Source organism: Pinus tabuliformis, chromosome 1_1 (assembly GCF_031772625.1).
Source record: "Pinus tabuliformis cultivar Carrire ecotype Pingquan chromosome 1_1, CPIR1, whole genome shotgun sequence".
In the NCBI taxonomy this organism is placed as follows: domain Eukaryota; kingdom Viridiplantae; phylum Streptophyta; class Pinopsida; order Pinales; family Pinaceae; genus Pinus; species Pinus tabuliformis.
This window is the reverse complement of record NC_142297.1, coordinates 330,000,894-330,025,278: the sequence shown is the minus strand read 5'-3', so window position 1 is coordinate 330,025,278 and position 24,385 is coordinate 330,000,894. Positions and strand designations below refer to the sequence as shown.

Sequence of the window (24,385 nt, the reverse complement as noted above, 5' to 3'; positions counted from 1 at the left end):
ATTAAAAAACTGAGGCTGATAACTAGAAACTTACTAACCTTCCTAAAGAGCTACAAGACCCCCAATATATAAACAACCACTCCATGTGCCCTAACCCTGAGCTAGACTACTTTTTCACTAACCTGAAATCCCAATCGCATGCACAAGCCTTCATCCATACAACTGTAGGCCTCCAATTGCATGCATAAGCCTACAATATAGCGACTACAATGCCAATTTCCCAGTTTTGAGCCTACAATTGCGACATCAATGCCAACGTTTCAGGGCTAGACTCCAAATCACTACCCAAAAGTTGATGAGACTTTCCAAAACAATGAATGACATAAGGAAAAAACCTCTAACACAAAAACTTGATCAAGGACTTGACCTAACCAACCCAACCATGACAGGCATTTCGTCAAACATATGGCTGACATGTAATCTACAAGTCATGAATGCAAATTTGAACATAGGGGTTTGAAACTTATTTGAGATTCACCAAGAAGGTATAATACCCTCTCATAATATGCGTAATATCATTTTTTAGCTCATACATTCATTGACGAGTCAATAGATAAACAAATCATGACAAGAGCCATAGAATATACACATCATATTAATAACATATAATAAGAAATTAACTATCATGTAAACCATGGAAACTCATCCATAATATCACTAACATATTTCCAACATATATACATGAATCACAATAGAATAATATCTCTGATTAACATATTAAATTTCCAACCAAGTCAGGGACTTCCACGTACCACCCGACCATGGATTGGGTTGAACTAAATCTAACTTTCATCCAATCACCTCCATGCCATATTCCAAGCGTGAATGTGGTATCTCATGGAATAAACCAACCAAAACCAAACAAGAGCTTCTAGAGGCCAAACCACCTCAAACCTCAACTAGTGATGTCCAACCGTGAACTAGTGATTCCACATCACGGTCAGACATCACTAACTATCACCATATCAGTCTCTACCCAAGCTATCTAGGGCTCTAGAGCGTTTGTTCCAACCCGAATATAGGAATAGTAACTCAACCCACAGTTTTTGTAGGGCTCCATAACGTTTTTCCAACCAAGGCTACAGGACTAGTAACTCAGTCCAAGTTGTTCCAGGGATTCCAGAGCATTTTTACAACCAAGGCTCCGAGAACTAGTAACTCAACCCAAAACCATAAGGAGCATGAGCACCAATCATAAAAAAATGGGAAAACCCACAACACCATGACTACCCACACTAGTAGAAAAATAGAAATTAGTGACTAGGTGACTAGAAAAGTTAGTCACTACAACTTTTCCAAGTGAAATACTACCAAAAATAAGAAAGCTTAAGTGACCCAACTAAAAATGACTACATAAATGACTAATTTAGTCCTTATTTAAAAATATACGTCTAGTTAATAATTAATACAACTAAAATTGACTAACGCTAATGACTAATTTAATCTAGGAACAAAAATACAACTACTTAACAAGTACTACAATAATACAATTTAGTCGTTTATGTTAGTAATTTTAATTGTGCCACTTCAACAATTTAAACTTACAGGTGATAGGGATTTAAAGGTTGTTATAGACTAGCTAAAATATTATACTTCCTTGAACACTATTTTTTGATAGCTTAACTTTTTAGTTGAGCTTCAATGTTTTGCGAACTAATATTGACTTTAAAAGGTCATATGTTCGAATATTAAAAAACAAAGAAAAATGATACAAAACCAACATAGAAGTTGCACATCATTTTAATAAAATAATTAACCTCAACATATATGAGCATAGTGAATCTATATATATATATATATATATATATATATATATATATATATATATATATATATATATATATATATATATATATATATATATATATATATATATAGATATACACGTGATTATTCTCAATGACTTCACCATGACCACATTTTCCCTTAATTTAGTTTTTAATAATTGAATATATAAGTATACACAGAATGAGAAGGGATGTGTATCAATGTGGAATAAAGAATTGAACATAGGGAAGTGGTCCTTTTTCGCTATTAGCATTCATTAGTCTGGAAGAACATAATAAAATAAAATTCAATTAATCAAATAATTCCATCTAGTAATATGAAATTAACAATTGACAAGGTGTAAGGGATATAAATATTCCACCAAACATGGTAGTATCTTAAGGTCCACTTGTCATGTTACACTCCCACTTGTGATATTTCCCCCTCTTGTAATTTCCTAAGAATTTATTTCCATGCCTATACATCGACATCTATTAGTCTTTTGTTCCTTGATTTCTTTAGCTTTGGGATATTTTCGACTATTTGCCTAAATTTTCCTAGCAACATAGAAAGTAAAGAGAATTATAAAAATCAATAAAAATACACAAAGATATAGAAAAAAGTAAAAGGACTACAAAAATGAATAAATAAAACAAAGACTATTTAAAAGTAATCTAATGTGTGATATATTCCTTCTTAAATCCTATGCCACTCTCTTCAAGACAAAGGGTTACAAAAAAAATTGAATAAAAAAAAGACTACTTAGAAGTTATCTAATGTGTTATATTTTCCTTCTTATAACCCTATCATTTTTTCATTACCCATTTTTCATTTGTAATCAAATTAAGACGTAACAAAGCCATTTTTGTTTCCCTCCTTATTTTTTTAGCAATCACAACTTTGCTTCTTTCCTCTTATATTTCCCTCTGAGCATTTAGTAATTTGGTGGGAGCTTCAACATCAGAGTTTCAAAGTTTATTTCAACTATTACTGTTTCATCAGAGAAAAAGTAGCCATCCAAGTTAAAGTTTGTTTAAATTTCTATTGTTGCATAAGAGAACCAGTAGTCATCGAGAATTTGTCCTTCCCGACACTAAGGTGAAACTTATCATCCCAAATGCTGACTGAATTTACTAGATTTCGATTCTAGGGTCTTTATTTTGAATGTTGTGGCAATCTTCATTTAGGGTCACTTCCTGTTGTTCTGATAAATTATATGTGAGGTTAACCAATGATTTTATGTAATGTTGAGGTGAATTTTAGAGATGTTTGGAATCACTTTGTTATTAAATGAAGTATTTTTAAATACTAAATTTTTATTATATCTAGTATTGGCTTTCATTTACATAGAAAACTTAAATCCTATGATAGATTCAATCTATTGTTGGTAATGGCTTTCAGTGGGGATACTATATGATTGGATTTTTGAAATAATTTTGTAACCATGGGCATGTTTTTTCATTTTGGTGAAGGAGGGTTGTGAATTGGAGAAAAATGGAAAATGGGAGTTTTGAAGAGTGGAATGGGACCAATTATGGAGTGGACAAAACCTCAAGTCACTCAATCTCCTTAGTCTTAGATAGTGAATGATCGAAGGGAGTAGGGAGATGTTGTAGGAAGCAATGAGCACTTAAAGAGGCCATTCCCTTCAAATTTTGATGGAGTAATGTGTGATCCTGTATGCTTTTCTGTTGGAGAACAATCGTTTGGAGGGTCTTGTTCCTAGTTTTAATCAGTTTGGCATGAATGAATTAAATTTTTATAATAACCAACTCTATGTAAGAATACGAGCTACTAGAGTTTTGGCTATGTTCAGTGCTTCCTTGTTTGCAAGAAATCCTAGGCTCTATGGGAGCCCATTGCCCAGGCCCTGCGTGATTAACACAATAGTGATGCCTTCTCCAAGGCCTATTATTACAAGCTTTCCAATGGAGCAATATTTTAGGCCATTTATTAAGAGGCATGAAAGGCTAAATCAAGGAAATATGGTAGGAATTGTTGCGGAATTCATTTTTGGGGTGATTTCAATGGTGTTCCTTATTAGCTTTTATGGCAAGAGGCACAGACAACAGAAGCCTAGGGACGAGACTGAAAATGTTGTAGATGAGAAGCTTTCAATTGAGGAGACTAGTTCTAATATTTAGTATGTTGATATATATGCTAAGATCCTTCACTATGAGAAGCAGAGGAGTTGGGTTCTTATGTTCTTCAATGGGAAAGCTTAGATGTACCCTTTGGAGGATCTCTTCCATACATATGCTAAAATTATGGGGAGAGGCATGCTAGGGAGTACTTATAAGGCTCTGATGGAGAAAAAATGACTATAACTATGAAGAGATTGAAGAATTCTAACAAAATGACTAAGGATGAATTTGAGAAGCATATGGAGATGGTAGGTAATCATTGACACCTGAATATAATTTCTTTGAGAGCTTATTTCCAAGCCAAGGAGAATCTTCTTGTATATTATCATTATCCCAATGGAAGCCCCTTTTATCTCGTCGATGATATGCACATGATTTCTTCTAAATTCCTTCTCTTCAAGCTATAAAAATAGAAGTAGAGCATTTTATTTTGTACACAGTTTTTGTTTCTCAGCCTGATAGCCACTCATGTCTTCCATGGGGTTTGAAAATTGTTCTCATCTATTTGAACCCAAGATATTTACTATTTATTATAACCCATGTTGAAAAGATGCAATTGTGTTGAAAATATAAGATCAGAATTGAATAGACCAACCTACAAATAGACCCTTGATAAAAATAAATACGGTCTCCCTCTGTGCTTTGAGAACCCCCAAATCATAAAAAACTCAAGGTCACAATACCCATCATAGATTTACCAGCTTATTTATCCTCAGGAGTTGGCTTTTGGACCTATTTTTTCTCCATCCCCTTAACCATTGAGAATCTCTATGGCTCTCTTTATAGGTTTGATTTAGACTTGAAGGGTTCTATACGACTTTCTTTCTAGGCATAATTTGGGTAGGCTTATTTATTTTCTTTTATTTTCCCTCTGAAGTCTACCAAAGATATTCCGTTCCCATTAACTTAGTTTGGTTACTAGGGGACACTGATATCAAAAATCCAATTGTATATATAATGAATTTATTTAAATAATAAAAACTTGCAGTGAATTTTAAAAAATTGGTTTTTAACTAGTTAATGAAATAAAGCTCAAGTTCACCACCCATTCCTATCTTGCAGTATGAATAATTGTTTCTCAGGATTTAAACCGTTGAAACCCCATATGGTGTTGTCCTAAGTCATTATTTTCTAATAATGTTACTTTCATACTATATATTTTAAAAAATGATATGAAACTACAACAGATATGAATGTTTCCAGAAAATCATCAGAAAACATAATTTGAGGTGATGAACTAAGAAGAGAGGTTTATAATGGTCCAATATGGTTGTCTATTCTAATCATTTGAAATTCGCCAAGGAAATGGATACTTGTTATGCCACAATCAACCCAGAAAGTCTTCACTGGCACAACCTTAATAGGCTAAGGAGGATTAAACTTCTAATTAAGACCAAGCCAGTAAGGCCATTCAAGACCAACCTTTTGAAGAGTAAACATTTCAATAAGGATTGCATGTAAACCTTTCAATACCATTGCATACATGTTATGCTTGGTTGCATAAATTCTGCTTGTCTTTAATATAGGATACCATTATTAGATTTGGATGATGGACTCTTCTAGATATGGCATATGATGGGGGATAAGCCTATCTTAGAAATTTGGAACAATGGCTAAGATTGGTGAAGTTACAAATAGAATTAAGTTCTTCTTAAGCTTAATAGGGCCTTGCTAGAGTTTCTCAAATCTCTTGAGCCATAGAAAGGTATACCTAATTTATTCAACAAAATTGTTACTTTTTTCTTCTTGGTAAGGAGGCATGGTTGTTTGCAAGAAAATATTTAAAAAATCCCTCAACTATTTTAATTCCCATTATTCTATTGATAGAAGGAGTGAAAATTGCTAGATTTATGGAGAAAACGCAGAACATAAATATTTTGAAAACTTATAAGGCTAGGGACTACTTGTAAGGCTTTGATGGAGAACAAAACAACTATAAATGTGAAGAGATTGAAGAATTATAACAAAATGAGTAGGGATGAATTTTGAGAGGAATATGGAGATGACAGGTAAGCTTTGAAACTAGAATATAGTTTCTCTAAGAGTTTATTTCTAGGCGAAGGAGAAGCTTCTTGTCTATTATCACTATCCTAATGGAATCCTCTTTTCTATCATCCATGGTATGTGCATGATTCCTTCTTAATGCCTTCTCTTCAAGCTATAAAAATAGAAGTAGAGAATTTTTATTTGTTACACAATTTTTGTTTCTTATCCTAATAGCCACTCATGAATTCCATGGGGTTTAAACATTGTTCTCATCTATTTGAATCCAAGATCTTTACTATTTCTTGTAACCCATGTTGAAAAAATGCAATTGTGTTGAATATACAAGCTCGACATTGAATAAACCAGCCTACAAATAGAATCTTGATAGAAATAAGTATAGTCTCCTTTTGTGCTCTGAGAACCCCTAGGTCATAGAAAACTCAAGTTCACAATGCATATCACAGATGTACCATATTATTTGTCCTCAGGAACTGGGTTTTGGACCTCTTTGTTCTCCGTCCCCTTAACCATTTGGAAATGTCTATGGCTCTCTTTGTAGGTTTCATTTAGACTTGAAGGGTTCTCTATGGCTTTCTTTTCGAGCATCATTTGGGCTTGCATGCTTATTTTCCTTTCTTTTCTCTTTGAAGTCTACCAGAGATATTCTGGTCACATTAACTTAGTTTGGTTACTATGGGGACATTGATATCAAAACTCCAATTGCATATATAAATAATTTAACTAAATAATAAAAAATTGTACTGAATTTTTAAAAATTAGTTTTTAACTATTTAATGAAATAAATAATCACCCCCCACACCCAACTTACTTGCATTCTGAATAACTGTTTCTCAGGATTAAAATAATTGAAACCACATATGGTGTTTTCATAAGTCATTATTTTCTAATAATGTGACTTTCAGACTACATATTTAAAAATCTGATATGAAACTACAATGAATAAGGATGTTTCCATGAAATCACCAGAAAACAAAATTTGAGGTGATGAACTGAGAAGAGAGGTTTATAATGGCCCAAGATGGTTATCTATTCTAAGCATCTACAATTCTCCAAGGAAATGGACTGCTTATTATGTCACAATCAACCCAGAAAGTATTCACTGGCACAACCTTATTTGGCTAAGGAGGATTAAACTTGTAGTCAGGATCAATTGAGTAAGGCCTTTCGAGACCAACATTTTGAATAGTAAACCTTTCAATAAGTATTGCATGTAAACATTTCAATACCATTGCATACAAGTTATTCTCACTAATAAATAAACAAATTATTTTAATGGGCACATACTTTTCAAGTTTCTATCACATAGATAATAACCATGTAAATCTTGCTATTATTTTCGAACATTGCAGTCATGGTGGTCTAGATTGTAATGGAATACGTACTAGACATTTCTATGTAACCTACAGTGCGTGAGTTATCATGGAAAGTGAAGAAGGACAGCTGTAGATATTCCACCTAAGTATATTTTCCATAAGGGAAGGCTTAATCTTGGCATGATGTTGCTTGTATATTTTGAAAAACATGGTATTGTGGATGATGAGGCCTTAAAAAATCATTATTCCATGTCATGGCCCTATGCAAAATGGATAAAGAGATAAAATATTACCCTCAAAGATATTGTCTATTTTGTTCCAGAATCAGAAAGTGCATGAACAAGTTATTGGATCAGCAAAGGTGATTTCTGAATTCTCAATATAACTTGGGTAACTTGGATGTGGCATATAAACTTTCCATAACTTGTTGACTATATTGGTTTACAGGTTGATGGTTTGAATGATACAATGGAAAACATGGGAATATATGGCTTGTTGTCACCATTGAAGACTTATGGGTAAGTGGTTTGTATGTAAATATTCTATCAAGACTTATGGGTAAGTAGTTTGTATGCAAATATTCTATCAGGTATTTTTTTAATGTATGTTTGCATGTTTTATGAGCCATTTTTAAAAATATGTGTTTCATTTTCCACGCATACAGTTGAGGATTTTGAAATTTTGTTTCTTCTTATGGAAAAATATGGAACAAAATCTCTTGGTTCCATGGGGAATGATACACCTTTAGTTGTGATGTCAAATAGACCAAAAATAATATTTGAGTATTCAAGCAAATGTTTTGTCAAGTAATAAACCCTCCTATTGATCCAATTCATGAAGCAATTTTCACCTCAATGGAATGCATGATTGGTACAGAATGGGATCTTACAAAAACTAGTGAGAAGTGGTGCCATCATCTTTCTCTTAAAGGTCCTATTCTTTCCATTGAGGAAACAAAAGAAATATAAAAATGAATTACCGAGGTTGGCATACTAGAGTGATGATATCACATTTCCAAAAGAACATGGCTCCAGAGGATTGTAGAAGAACTTGGATAGGATATGCTCAGAGACTTGTCTTGCAATTTGTGAAGGTTACAAATTACTAGTGTTATCAGATAGAGGTGGGTAATATAAATGCCTTCCTCAACTTGTATCTTATGGTTATTATAATAGCAAAAATAGACTTTAATCATTGTTATTTGTATACAATATTTTCCCTTATATAGATAGTGGTTAAATTTTCCTAACCCCAATAAGGATGAAAGTGTCACTAAACAGATCTTGACTTTTGCAGCTACATCATCCAAGCGGGTCCCTATTAGTTCTCTGTTAGTTGTTGGTGTTGTGCATCACCATCTTGTCTCAAAGTTAGAGCAAAATCAAATTGGATTGATTATAGAGTCAGGGGAGCCACACAAAGTGTATCATTTTCTGCATGCTAGTAGGGTTTGGAGCAGATGTTATATGCCCCTACATAGAAATTGAAGCTATATGGAGACTATAGTTGATGGTAAAATCCCACCAAAGAAGAATGGAAACTTACATACTAAAAAAGAGTTGGTTCAGAAATACATCAAAGCAAGTAAATATGGCATGTTGAAGGTTTTAGGAAAGATGGGAATTTCTACTTTGGCATCTGACAAAGGTGCTCAAATTTTCAAGGCACTTGGAATTTCATCAAAAGTTTTTGAAAGGTGTTTTACTAGAACACCAAGTCGGGTGGAGGGGGAAACGTTTGAGATGCTTTCTCAAGATACACTTTGTTTGCATAATTTGGCATTTCCTAATCATCTTTCACCCAAAGGGAATGTTGATGCACATGCTTTTCCAAATCCTAGTGACCATCATTGGTGTAAATATGGTGAAGTGCATCTAAATGACCCACAAACCATTGTAAATATTCAAGAAGAATCTTGCACAAACAGTGTTACAGTGTATAAGAAATACTCTAAAATAATTCAGGATTTAAACAAACATTGGAATTTGCGAGGGATGCTTAAATTTAAGTACCAGGTAGGAAGAGTCCTTTAGAGGAATTTAAACCTACTAGTGAGATTGTGAAGTGATTTTTCATAGATGCTATTTGTTATGGTTCATTTTCACTGGAGGCTCATACAACTTTGGCTATTGAAATCAATAAAATTGGAGGAAAATCTAATACAGGTTTGCATCTTCATCTATCTTTTGGAACAATATTAGGATAAGCAAAAATTTTCCAACAACTAATAAGAATAAGAAATCCTACATGTGTTTTTACTTATGAAAACAAGACATTGAAAGATACCATAGACCAATTTCTTAATTCATGCACCATCAATATTAATATTTATTTATGCTTTGGTTTATGTGCCTTAGGTGAAGGAGGAGAGAATCCATCATGGTTAGGACCACTCCCAGATGGCTCAATGAATGGTAAATGAAGTGAAATCAAACAAGTTGCAAGTGGGAGGTTTGGTGTTTCTAATGTCTATCTTACTATTGCAGATGAAATTCAGATTAAGATGGCTCAGGTATGGAATTTTATTTTCAAGGAGTCTAAAAAAGTTAAGTTATTGATGATACTGGTGACAGTTTGGGAGAGCACATCTTCTGAGATAACATCATAATTTTCACTTATTTCCAAGACATGTTGTTAGGCTTATTATTTTTTTTTCATGGTGTTATTCAAGATTCATGACTACAGACATAAATATCTTCCTTAGGTGCGGTGGTTAACCTAGAACAACAGAATGACAAAGGACCCAATGTTTTCCTTAAAGTAATTAGATGAGGGGATGAAACCTACTTGGAATATGTCATATGTTTTGATCCTTCTTTGGCTTGAATGCTCCAATCCTAGCTCTAGCTACCAAAATTACAACCTACATTGCTAGACAACACAAGCCAAGAAACTACAAGATCTATGTAGCATCATCTATCTACTTTATTCAACAGATCAACATGGTATTGAAATATATGAAATAATGACATCATAGATAGGAAAACAAAGAAATCTTTGTATTGATATAAATGGAGTGACTTACAACCATAAATAGGTGTTGATCTTGTATAAAATCTCCTCCAAGTTTTTGACTTGTCCTTCCTTTGTCACAAAGTGCACCTCCAATCAGCCAAAATGCATGAAAGGATAACTTTCACAACAACAATATAAGGGTAGAATCACTCTCCAAATGGCAACCCTTGCATATAGAATGATGTAAATATATAGAGGAGTGACATAAGTTGGGAGTTCTTATCATTTTACCAATATTGGGGTTAAGATCCATTCTTGTTGGGAGGATGATATCTAAGGATAAGGGATGGAAACTCCAAGGTAGGATAGGATAGGATTCAAAATTTTTATTTGAGGTAAATGGTTACAATAGATCCTGGAAGCTTATGGAAATGGAAGCTTTGGGATTCTCTCTCTCTTTTTCCTGAATTTCTAGAATCAACACAGCTGCAAAGGAAAACAACATGTAGGTGATCAATGCAATCCACAGTGGAGCAGCTTGTAGGTGAACATTGTCCAGCAAGAGGCCAGGGTGTGTTGGTTCTAAAATTGGCTCAGATGATGTGGTTTAGGGTAGAAACTCTGGGGAATGATAGAGTCATGCAGAGGGCTTTGTGAAATGATGATGTAAAGGGGGAAAAGAATGTGAATGATTCATTTCAGACGATGATTGATGAGATTAGATGAAATAGCCTATACATAGTTCCCCCTAAAGTGAAAAGTAAGAGATGGTGTCTAATAACTGAAGTGATTTACCTTGTGACAAGTCAGGATCAAGAACAACTAACGAGATCGTCTTTTGTTACAATGCATTTACATCATGACATCCTTTTTCTGAGGGAGGCATACCCATCATCACATAAGATAACATTACATGTATAATGATCAAAATACATGTCCATTGATGACTGATGATGGACCCATGACTGGATGACTGCCAGTATGATCATTGCCAACAAACATAGTGATCTTGTATAATCTTGAAATCGCAGCCTGGATGGCAGAAACTAGATCTGGGGTCTTCTACCTCATTCACACGACCAACAAATGTACAATTCTAATCATATGAATCAATTAGTTGAGGTTGAACATGGTAGACACCATCTGATTACTGGCCAATGATGTAATTCATTAACATATGCGAGAGAAACCATCGATGATGTTAATGGCTCTCAAGGTACTTAAGTACAATCTGTATGGTGTGAATAAATGAGTTGATGTCAAACACCACACAGAATATTTCGGTCGAAGGCCAATGATGTAAACCTATCATCAAGAGTGAGGAAAATTGCCATTTATGTATGCAAGCACCAAGGTACCGATGGGTGTTTTCAAGTAAACTTCCTAGATAGTGTGTTTATGTCGATAGGAAGCGACTCGTCGCAAGAGGGCCTTGATGTACCCCCCATCAACGACATGAAACACGTATTGTGATTGAGACAAAATGTTTAAAATGATGTTGATATGGAATTGGATCAGGAAATGAAAACATGGAATGAAGGCTTAAGACTATTGAAACATATATAAGTTGAATGACTTCTCTTGAACATACCGGCGACACTGAAATGGAGTTGATAACATTGACCCAAAATCGAAATGGAATTTTTGTGAAGGTATGATGAATTGAAATATAAGCAGATTACCCAACCCAGCAACCATGGAAATGAAAGTGGAAGAGTGTTGTGTTCAAGAGTGACTCACTGTCATTAACAAATGCAATGTTTTCCCAATTTCTCCAACCATAATCGTTAGTACCTCTTTGTTTTTTAACAAGATTGAGGAGCATAACATATGATTGATTAGTAAGTCCATCCTTCGAATGAATCCCTCTAATAATATTTAACGAACAGAGAAAAGGAGTGGTTCAGTCCTATCATGAGTGATGAGTCCATTGCTATCTTATTTTTTTGCAAGTCGAGGGTGAAAACTCGACTTCTTTTTCATGTTTAGAGAGTTTAAAATAGAGGCAAAAAAGAAAACTCGAGATGTTCATTTTCGTAGGTAGCCCCTTAGGTCTGAAAAGGAAAAAAAATACCTCTTAGCCATGTTCTACTAAGGTATTCATTTTTTGTAGTTAATCTATCTTAGTCCAGAAAAGAGATAAACTTATACTGAGTAGACATCTTTTAATTTAATTTTACAAGTTTGAAAATACAAGTGCTCGGAAATATTTTCATATTTTGGGAGTTTGAAAAGAGCTAAAAGATGACTCCTCCTAGAGGAACGAGTGGTATAAAGGGTAGCAACTGGTTCCAATCATGATGGAACTTCTCAAAACACATAGAGGTCAAGAGGTTGGCTAATAAGGCCACTCATCGCAGTGGTTCCTTAGGAAAGGGTAAAAACTAAGTGAAAGCGTATGATTGGCCAAGCAGATGGTGATGATGGAATGAAAAAACCAAACCATGATATGAAGTTCACTCTCTATGGGAAAGGTAAGGTTTTCCAACACTTTTGTGGCTTCATCTATATAAGGACAAAGGTGAATAGGATGATTCCCTTCACATATCTTATAGGGAAATTTAACTTTACCCTTTTTCCCATGGACCTTACTATCAGTAGTTGAAGATTTGTCACCAACATGATCTCTAGAAGCTAACAACAAAGGCCAATGTAAGCCAATGGACCAAACTTCTGATACCTTGGGAATACCACGACAATATCTAAGAAGGTGTTCACCCTTACATAACATGCAAGTGAATTTAACTTTACAAGGCTGATTACAAGATTTTTCCATACTAGTTTCATCTGTAGCAATGGTTTCCTGGTTTGCCCCCTGCTTATTTTGCTTCTTCTTCTTTGTCCTTTTCTTCTTCTTCTTAGCTTCCTAGTTACTAGAATCAAGACTTTCACCAGACAAAGAGGAAGAAAGGGATGAAGAAATATTAGGTGAAGAAGGCAAAGGGTTAACTTTAGGATCAACATGAGGTTGATTTTATTCAGGTGGAGGAGAACTCGATTGAGAAGCAGTCTGGACATTAAGAACCATAAGGGACAATGTCACCATATAAGGAGCACCAATATTTCCAAAATAAGGAAAAGGACCAAGATTATCGTCAGAGGCGTTCCCTTGATTGGTAGACTTCAGAACTATTGCCATTAGTTTCAACCTAAGATCCATTAAGGAGTTGTTCCATGGGGAGGATTTTGTTTTGCGATCAATTAATTGATTTTAGAAATTTAAGACACAAACAAAACAAAGGGGTAACTAGGCATAAAGGCTTACCAAGAAACTGTGAACTACAATATACACCTTGGAAATATCATGGTATCATGGTATCATGGAAATATCCCTAAATGTTGTCTTCGATGTATCATGGTATACAAGACGACTGACTCAGTTACCTATGGACAGATAGCAACCTATTGGGGACTCGTAAAATATACTAGACGGTACATGGGAGTGCAATATGTAGTAGTGTTGTCTAATGTGTAACCATTTGATGAGAGTTTTCCCATATACCTTATGTATGTGGAGCACCACCAATATACCCGAAGGTACATGGAGTACGATCCTATACACTTATGTATGTGGAATGAGATATGACCCTTGGAAAGTAACACTGGTAAAAAATGACAACTCCTAAGTTTAAAGATGTCGGAATACATATCTAGCCTAGATCTCTATGTTTGTCATGAAGTTTCAAATGCTCCTTAGGTTAATTAAGATCAATTTTAGAGTTGATCTTGAATTAGATTTCAATTTCAAGGCTCAAAATTCCATGTCACTTGAACACATCTATGATGCAACTAATATGACGAAAATAACTCTTTTCATTTTTGATGAAAGCTATGTAGTGCAGGGAAGAGGTGAAAACAATGATGTAACAACCAAATATGCAGAAAACAAGAGCTTCCTAACTAGATCTTTAAATTTCACTATTCCAATTCAATTCAAAGGATCAAAAGATGCCAAACCATGCAATGTAATCTATGCATGATTCCCTTGAAAACTATGCAAATGTAATCTATGCACAATTTCCTTTCCAACTGTGAAAATGAGAATTCTAACTATGCAAATGTGATCAATGTAAGAGAATTCTTCAAAACAAACACCAGAGGATTACAATGAAATCAAACGTAATTGCTCTCCTTGGAGCAAAAGAGTTTGATTTTTGTACATTACCCCTTATTAGTCTAAGTTGCACCATGATATGAAAATGTCACAAAAGCACATGTTTGGTTGGTATTGCTACCCAGGATCATGATTTAAGGGAAAATTTTGCAGGAGAACCAGAACATGTCATTAATTTCTTCTTCATGCTTACCAAAGAGGTTTGTGAACTTATGTTTGAGATGGGTTTCAAAAATGTAAAGGAGATGGTCGAATGTGAAAATATGCTAAATATGGATAAAGAGATTATAGACAGTAATGAGAAGCTTGAAAATATTGATCTCTCTTTTCTAATTCAGCCTATAGTGGAAATTCGCCAAGAAGTTGCTCAATATTATGTTCAAGCCCAAGATTATGGTATGGATATGGCCCTAGAAAAAGAATCGATTAGGATTTCAAATATAAATTTAGAGAAAGGTATACCTATTTACATGGATATGTCCATAAGAAATGTCAATATATATTTTAGTAGAATGCTTAGCCATGAAGTTACAAAAGGATTAAATATGACGGGTTTGCCCACAGACACGATTCATGTAAAATAACAAGTAATGCATGTCAGATCCTTAGGGAATTCCTTTGCTCATGTGTTACCCTATAGTTGGAAGGTGACATAAATGATTATGTTTGTAAGGGTTTATCAGGAGGAAATATCGTGGTTTACCCTCCTAGAAAAATCCAGTTTGATCCTAAAGAAAATATTGTGATTTGGAACGTTGCTATATATGGGGAAACAAGTGGATAAGAATACTTCAATGGTATGTAAGGATAGAGGATTTTTATGAGGAATTAAAGTGAAAAATTAGTGGTTTAAGGAGCAAGAGATAATTCATATTAATAAATTGATGGTGGAACTGTGGTCATCTTAGGAGAATTAGGGAGGAATTTTGCAGTTGGAATGAGTGGACGTATTTCCTATGCTCTTAATGTTGATGGAAAATTTGATTCAAGATGAAATCTTGAGGTGGTAGACCTTGAAAATGTTGAAGAGGAATATGATGTAATGACACTAAAGATGATGATATAACAACACTAATGTCACTCTAACAGTTAGCTGGCAAGAGAAGTCCTTGTTGATTTTGAAGCTTTCCTCCCAAAGTTTGTGAAAGTATTCCCACGATACTATAAAAGAGTGTTGCAAGAAATGAAGGCTAGGAATACTATGAATGAAGCGGGGGAGTCTAGCTTGATGAAGTAAAATTCCTTTGAGGAGTTGAAGAAGATGGAAAAAGTGGGTTCAAATCAACATAAAAAAAATGATAGGGCTTACAAGGTACATTTTCATGTAGTTCAACTCATTTTTTGTTTATTTTTAATTCCAATTGTATAACATGTATATCATCATCAAATATTAACTCCACCATATAAAATCCTTGACTCTTTTAAATGATTTGAAAACATCATCAAATATTAAGTTGTATAAATTTTGAGTGTGATTGCTTGGCCATGGGGCTAACATTTCTATATAGTTTGCAGCAAAGTGAACAGAAAGTGGTGGCACAAAGACCTCCAAAAATATATAATATAGTTAAGCACCATGGTTTTTTGATGTATGAGTGTGAGAGTCTTTCATATAGAGATGTTGCAGCATGGATGAATGATTGGAAGGAAGTGGTTGAGGAAAAATCTCCAGGGCCACTAAAATAAGTGCTTGAAGAAAATAGGCCAGGGCCACTATTGAAGACACAATCAGCTAGGTGTATGAATTGTGGAACCCCATTTTTTCATCAGGTTATAGTCCAGACATCATTTATTTTCCCCTAATTATTTATTAAAATATCAAGTGAAACCCAATGTAGTTATAAAATTGAAACTTCATATGTTATAACTTATATTCATTCTGAGTGTTTTCCTTTTTGTATATTGAGAGATTCTTAATTACATTCCTTGTTCCTGTATATTTTTTGTTTTGCTAGATTATACACTTGTTTGTATTTTGAATGTGTGAAACTTTTTCCTCCATGTAGGATAATAGTGGATGTTCTCTTGGGATAACAATACCTGAGTGGAATGAATTAGTGCACCAAGTGTGTTGGTGTGGAGCATTGGATCGATTGTTGGAAACAAATAATTTTCCAGAATTCACTGGATGTGTATTCCCTACCCCTTGTGAAGGTGCATTTGTACTAGGAATAATTTTAAATCCAATATTATTAAAAGTATTAAATGTTCCATCATTGTTAATTATTTCGAAGAAGGTTGGATGGTTGCATGCCCACATGAGAAGGGGACAAGGTATGTGTCTTTCCTTTATAATTCTTGATGCCATTCTTATGATGCTTATCATTTTGAAAATAATATGTTTGTTTTCTATGATGCGGTGAACTAGATCTTGATATGGATGGGTGATTGGGTGTAGGAAGAAATTTGGTATAGTGGGAAGTGGGCCAACTAGTTTGGATGCTGCTGATCAAATTAATAAAGCTCATGGGTACCATGTCATTGTTTATGAATGTGTTGATTGAATTGGAGATCTGATGATTTATGGAGTTTGTAATATAAAAACAAACAAACTTGATGTTATCCAATGACATGTTGATTTGATGGTAGAGGAAGGTGTTAATTTTGTTATGAATACAAATGTTGGAGTTGATTCTCTTTCTTCGTGGAGAAGCTTCGCATTGAAAATGATGCTCTTCTTTTGGCATGTAATGTAATAAACCAAGTTACACTTTCTATATTTTATTTCAATTCAAATTTTGGCCATAGAAGTCGAGGCCCTTATTGTACAGTGTGTATATATATCTATATCTATATCTATATCTATATCTATATATATATATATAGATATATATATATATATATATATATATATATATATATATATATATATATATATATATATATATATATATATATATATATATAGATAGATATATATATCTATATATATATATTGCAGGGACCTTCTTGCGCTTAGTCGTGAATTAATGGGAATACATTTTTCTATGGATTTCCTTCATTCAAATACTAAGAGTTTGTTGGGCAGTGGATTGCAAAATGGAAACTATATTTCTACAAAAGGGAAAAGGGTGGTTGTCATTGCAGGAGGATATGTTGGAACTGATTGTATAAGAACAACCATAAGACATGGATATAGCAATTTTATGAATTTGGAGCTCCTTCCACAACCCCCTAGTTCTCATGCTCCCAAGAATCTTTTGCCTCAGGTTTGTCTTTTCTCATCTACATCTAAATAAAAATTAACTATATATTATTTTCTAGCATGTTGTATGCTACTACAATTCCATGATTATGGACCTTTGTTCACTTTTTGGTAGTGGCCTAAGGTTTTCTGAGTAGATCCTGGCCACCAAGAAGCTATTACCAAGTTCGGTAAAGGTCTCAGGTCATATGAAGTGTTGAAAAAAAGTTTATAGATGATGACAATGGAAATGTTAAAGGGCTTGAATTGATCAAGGTCAAATGGGAAAAATATGAGAGTGGAAAGTTCTAGTTGAAAGAGATGGAGGGCACAAAGGAGATTATAGAAGCATAACTTGTTTTCTTAGAAATGGGATTTCTTGGACTAGAACATGTAAGCTATATTTTTCTAAGCATCAAAGTTGTTGCTAAGGTGATATAAAACTTTAAATTTTTATTGATAAGCACAATCTAATGATTTAGGTCCAATCTGAATTTAGTTGACAACATTCATTGTTGGACTATGTTTTCTTCTTTAGAAAATTGAGTAATTCAGTGATATTGCAACCTTCCCAATCCATAACATTGAATACACATCTTTTCAACATTTATATTATGTGTCTAAAAGATATTGGACATACACACCATATTTTATAGAATTCCTCCATTTACCTCTTCACTCTAATATCAATTTTTTTATTTGGTTTGACAAATTATTGCAGAGAAGCTTGATTTGGAAAGGGATGACAGGTCACAATTCAAAGCCAACTTTTGCGATTTTGCAACAATCGTTGATGGTATTTTTGTTGTTGGTGATTGTATACATGGAAAATAAATTTTTGTTTGGGCCATTGTTGAAGGAAGACTAGTAGCTACCTAGATAAATAAATTTGTGATGAAGGAAGACCAGTTGATAACAACTTTCGAAGATAGAGTGGAGGACAATTATAAACACCCAATTTTCACTTTCAAAACATAAGTGCTCCTTGTAAAAATTTTTGTAGAAATTCATGACCCCAGGAAAAATGGTAACAACATGCCAAATAGGCCACTCACACACCTTGTTATTGAAGTTGTGAAAGGTATCAAAGGTCACATGCTCTGCTTCGAGTGTCTCACATTGCTATTCATTAATACTAACAAGGGGGTATTTTAGAATCATCAACTTCCTGGTCCAAGGACTTTGTGGTGGAAAAAGGGTTTATACAAGACATTTCAATCGCAATGGAAATTTCATCCTTTACATTTATACCCCATTTTCTTCCTATGTACAATGGCTATGATGCTATTGTGAATTCATATTTAGCACATACATTTTACAATTATTGCAATTACATATTTGTTGATCCTTTCTTGATTTCATCACTGTTGTTGTGAAGGGTGACAACATGACCTTCTCAAACTTGGCAACGATTTCCTTCTAGTTACACATCTTACTGTTCTGGCCTTTAGATTGATCCATGAAATAACTTTTTCCAATCCATAATAGAAACATGTGTTATAGAATTTTTTTTAAAGGATAGTAATGGCTAGTTTTAAGCAATCCTTCTCTTCCTTTAAAAGTACAAGGAAATTGCAAGTGAGTACTGTTGTTTAGTTTAAAAATTATCATGAGTTCAACATTGATTAGCTATAAAATCCAAAATTGGGAATTTATCAGTTTTAGTTACCTTTTCTTTGAGTAGATATTCTAACATTCTGGCACATGTTTTCTCCCACAGAAAGTTGGGATTGATAATCTTGATTCCCTACCAAGTACTCCAAATAGATTGGTGGCATAATTGAGGTTCCCCTCGAAAGATAGTGTGCTAGTAGAGTTTTGACATCTATTTTTGGATTAGGTCTAGATCCTTTTAGGGTATTCTTCAGATAGAGCCTTTATATTTTGATCATGCCTTCTTTACTCTGCCATGTGAAATGGAGATGTCCCTGCAAAGCTGAAAATGTGGTAGCCACTACTAGTTTCCTTGAAATTGTTTTCACATATATATTGGTGATTGTTAGCTACTAATTCACTTCTTCACTGCAATAGGAAATATTCTGCTGATGGAAAATTTTCCATTGACATCTGTTGTCAAGGTCCAAGATGCCTCTCTCTCACATTTCCTGAACATAATAGAGTCATATGTTTTCCTTAATCCATATTCCAGAATCTGTTATTGCATTGTCATGGATATTAAAATATGGTGTTAAGGGACTTGATGTGGAGACTTGAAAGTAAATTGTGGGAAAATGCTACTCTCTAGATTCTAGACATTGGTATAGCCATCTCCATGCAAGCCTGCCAATTCCACCCATTTTTTCCATGAGGATCAACATTGAAATCATTACATATTCTTCTCCTATATAGTTATAACAACCACTGACACCAAATGTCAATCACTTTTTCAGACCTCTCTTATTGGGTAGGTAGACAATAACACAAAGAAACTAGCTAGATATGGATATTCCATCATGACAAGGTTACTATATGCTGAGCTTTTTGTCTATGTTGTTCAAATCACTACTCATGTGAAACTTCTTGCTAATATTTTACAACCCTTCATCTCTTTCACCATAAGTATCCATTTCCTTCCATGATTCCTATATCATTTTGAAAAAGTTCTCCTTTTCCTACTTGAAATCATTGGAAACAAGATCATGGAATATATCAGATGGTACAATGCCTTCAAAATTGTAATGGTGATGCAGCCAATGCCCCTATGGATATTATAATCTCATCTAGGTAGCTAACATTCCATGTAAGAACAAGGAAACTGGCGAAGCCTCAACATATAGGTTTATTTTTAGGTCTACCATTGTAGTTGCAAAATCAATGAGTGCTTGCTCAACTATGAGATGAGATAAATAATTTTCATCCGTTCATAGATTGAAATTATAATATTACAACCTTTTACAAAAGTGAACATTTCATAAAACCTAAGAAGGGAGCTCTAACCAAAAACTCCATATCCCTATCTAATTTTTCATCTGCACCTAGTGCAACAATATTCCTTCCTATAAGTAGTTTGACTAGAAAGAGTCTAAAATTGTATATATTATTTTATGTTGTAAAAGGTGTTTGTTGATAGATAGTCAGGGTCATTTTCATCATATGTTTCCTTGAGGCTTGAATTCTAACCATAAAATGTTTGTTCTTTAGAAATTCCAAAATCTGCCATGCTTGCTCTCATAAGATGGTTTAACAATATATTGGCATACTTAATGTTGCAATGCACAACTGGTGGTACAACCCCATAAAATACTCACCTTCAATTGATCAAATACTACAAGCTAGCCAAAGAAACCTAATTTTGGACTCATTTTAGGAGTCATTCAAACCTGTAGATACAATTAGGCAGCATGATAGGAACAAGTCTTAGAGTGCATGCTTGGCTTCTCCAGCAAAGGAACTACATCAAGCCCTACAAGAAGCCATTTTAGCATGTTCATCTTCCATATTTGATGCCATTAAAATCCAATGAAAAATATTAGCTTGATCTCCACCTCCAAGATGCACATCCTAATCACTGCACTACTAGAATGAATGCCCCAAAATGTAGATGCATTTTTAGGAGTAACAAGAGGCTTCCCTTGACTCTTACCCCCACACCATTGTTACGATATTTTGACACATAGGAAATAGTTAAGTATAACTTGGTCTACTGTAGGGTTAGGTAAAGTGTGTTTCTTTACTATGTACTTTTGTAACTTACAATCCAATGGTCACAATATGTTCTAGATATTAAGTGATCTGATGGTTCATTCTCTCCTCGGTATTACCGACACTTGATCATGGCTTAACACCCAATTGGTCCATGATCTCTATTTAAAGAGCATGGAGGATCATTTGTAGGGTGACCGTTCATGAGAGAAGCTTATGTAAATTTTCTTTCTTTTACATTAATAAATTTCCTAAAGTGGCCGCGTTGGCTCAAGCCGTGGACTACTTCCCTCTTTGAGGGTTTTAACCACGTCAAGAATATTGGTGTATTGATCTGTGATCTATTTGTGAGCGGTGTCCTTTGGTGTTCTATATGAGGAACTTACCCTATAAATTTAACAACTTTGGGTCATCAACTCTTCTCATAGTATTTTTTGCTCATAATGATGAAGAGAGCAAACTTTGGCATGAGCGATTTGGTCACTTAAACTATCGCTCCCTTAAAAACCTATGTAAATAAAATATGGTGACAGGTCTTCTTATGGTATCTTTCAGAGATGGTGTTTGTTCCAGATGTGTACTTGGAAAACATCATCAGGATAGTTTTCAAAAACGTGCCTCTTGGCATGCATCAACCCCTTTACAGCTTGTGCATAGTGATTTATGTGGTCCACTTCTAGTTGTTTCATTCTCTGGCCACAAGTATTTATTAACTTTCATTCATGATTTCTCCAGATGCACTTGGGTATACTTCTTAAAACTCAAGAGTGAATTATTTAACATGTTCTTGGCCTTTATGGCCTTTGTTGAGAAACAATCTGGACATCAAATTCTTAAGCTAAGATCTAATAATGGCAGAGAATATGTTAACAAAAAATTCATCAACTTTTGCACTGAGCATGGAATTCAAATGCAACATACTATTCCATATACTCCACAACAAAATGGTGTAGCTGAAAGGAAGAATCGCACCTTAAAGAAAATGGCTAACTGTATGCTTCAATCTAAAGGACTTCATCTTAAATTTTGGGTAGAAGTAATTAACTCTGAAAATTACATAGTAAATCGCACTCCTACTAAGGTTTTAAAGAATAGCACTCCAGAAGAAGAATGGAGCTCAATTAAACCAGATGTAAGTCACCTTCGTGTTTTTGGAAGTGAAGCATGGGCCCATATTCGAGATGAGAAACATAAAGCTTTAGAACCTAAGAGTGAAAAATGTATTTTTTTTGGATATTCTGAAGATGTCAAAAGATATAGACTTATTCCACTTAAGTCCAAAAATGTTATCATTAGAAGAGATGTAAAGTTTGGTGCAAATATATCGACCTATGAGCCTAGTTCAGCGGATGTTCCGCCTCTCTCTATCCCTTCTACTTATGAAAATATAGATGATGACAATGAGGATGACAATCCTCCCCCACCTTCTCAGGATCCTCCTTCAGCTCCTTAGCTTCCAAAATGGGTCTGTGCTACTCGGGATGTAGCAGGTGCTCTTGCAGGTGATCCTACAGATCATTGACGTACATGTTCTCAGTTTGATAGAGCCTCTTCTTTACTAGCTCAAGCTTCAGCGAATTATGATCCTAAGACCTTTCCAGAAGCTTCAGGCCATCCACATTGGGATGCATCTATGAGTGAATAATATCATTTATTATTGGCAAATGATACATGGGATCTTGTTCCTCTTCCAAAGGGATGAAAACATGTTAGATGAAAATGGGTTTACAGAACCAAGTTTGGACCAAATGGAAAAGTTGATAAACATAAAGCTCGTCTTGTTGCTAATGGTTTTTCGTAAGTTGAAGGCGTTGACTATATTGAAACCTTCTCCCCTGTTGCCAAAATGAACTCTATCCGTCTTGTTCTTTCCCTTGCTACCTCTTTCAAATGGGAGGTCCATCAGATGGATGTTAAATCTGCCTTCTTGAATAGGCACTTGCATGAATAAATCTATATGGAACAATCTCCTGGATTTATACAAACAGACTCCAACCTTGTATGTCAGCTTAAGAAATCCCTTTATGGTCTCAAGCAAGCCCCTCGAGCTTGGTATGCCAAAATGGATAACTTTCTTTTAGATACTAGCTTTTCTAGTTGTCATTCTGATAATACTGTCTACACCAAGAAAGTGGGTAAGTCTCTTATCATTCTTGTTCTTTATGTTGATGATCTTATCCTTACTGGTAGTGATCCAAACCTTATAAACCATGTGAAGTCCAGCCTTAAAAAGCAGTTTGAAATGATAGACTTGGGACACTTACATTATTTTCTTGGTCTTCAAGTCTTGCAATCCAAGGAAGGTATTTCCCTTTCCTAGTCCAAGTATGCCTATGATCTTTTATGCCACTTTCACATGGAAGAATTTAAGCTCGCCCCTTCTCCCTTTCAGTCACTTGTGCTTCCCCTAAAGCTGATGCTACCTTATAGCATCAACTTGTAGGAGACATTTTGTATCTAACCCATACCCGTCCTGACCTTTCCTTTGTTGTTGGCCTTATTGCTCAGTTTATGCAAAACCCACATGAAATTCATTGGAAATAAGCTAAAAGAATACTTTATTATGTTCGAGGTACAATTCAGTTTGGGATTCATTACAGTGCAGAAGCATCTCCTCTATTGGTTGGTTTCACTGATTCCGATTGGGTTGGTGGTCCTAATGATTGGAAGTCTACTATAGGTTATGTGTTCACTCTTGGTTCTGGACCTATTACATGGTATTTTAAGAAACAAAGTGCCATTTCTCTTTCTTTAGCAGAAGCAGGGTATCGTGGCACCATAGAAGCTAGTAAGGAAGCCTTGTGGCTTCATCAGATCCTGTTAGAGTTTGGATTTTAGCAGTAGCATCTGAATACAGTTTGGTGTGATAATCAAAGTGCCATTCAACTATGCAAAGATCCCGTCCAACATCATCATGGAAAACACATTGAAGTACACATGCACTTCATCAGAAAGCTCATTCATGACCATGTTTTTGAAGTGCAATATTGTTCAACCAATGATCAAGTTACAGACATATTTACAAAGGCTCTCACATAGGTGAAGTTTACTAGAATTCGATTTATGGTTGGAGTTCAGGAAGTTGTCACTAAGGGGGGATAGGCTCTAATGCCTCCTTCCTTCTCCTATTGTGTCATATTTGTACATCCTTCAATCCTATCCCAAGTTGTTCTTAAGGGGGGATGTTAGGATATTTCGGTAGATAGGAAATAGTTAAATATAACTTGGTCTAGTGTAGAGTTAGGTAAAGTGTGTTTAT

General features: G+C 34.6%; 3 pseudogenes; all 3 read left to right on the top strand.

Moving 5' to 3' along the window:
* Nucleotides 1-9,839, top strand: part of LOC149212905 (glutamate synthase 1 [NADH], chloroplastic-like) — a 32,984-nt pseudogene extending 23,145 nt beyond the window's left edge.
* Nucleotides 9,840-15,785: 5,946 nt separating this feature from the next.
* Nucleotides 15,786-17,259, top strand: LOC149212904 (glutamate synthase 1 [NADH], chloroplastic-like; annotated as a pseudogene).
* Nucleotides 17,260-17,269: 10 nt separating this feature from the next.
* LOC149212903 (glutamate synthase 1 [NADH], chloroplastic pseudogene) lies at nt 17,270-18,462 on the top strand (annotated as a pseudogene).
* Nucleotides 18,463-24,385: the final 5,923 nt, after the last annotated feature.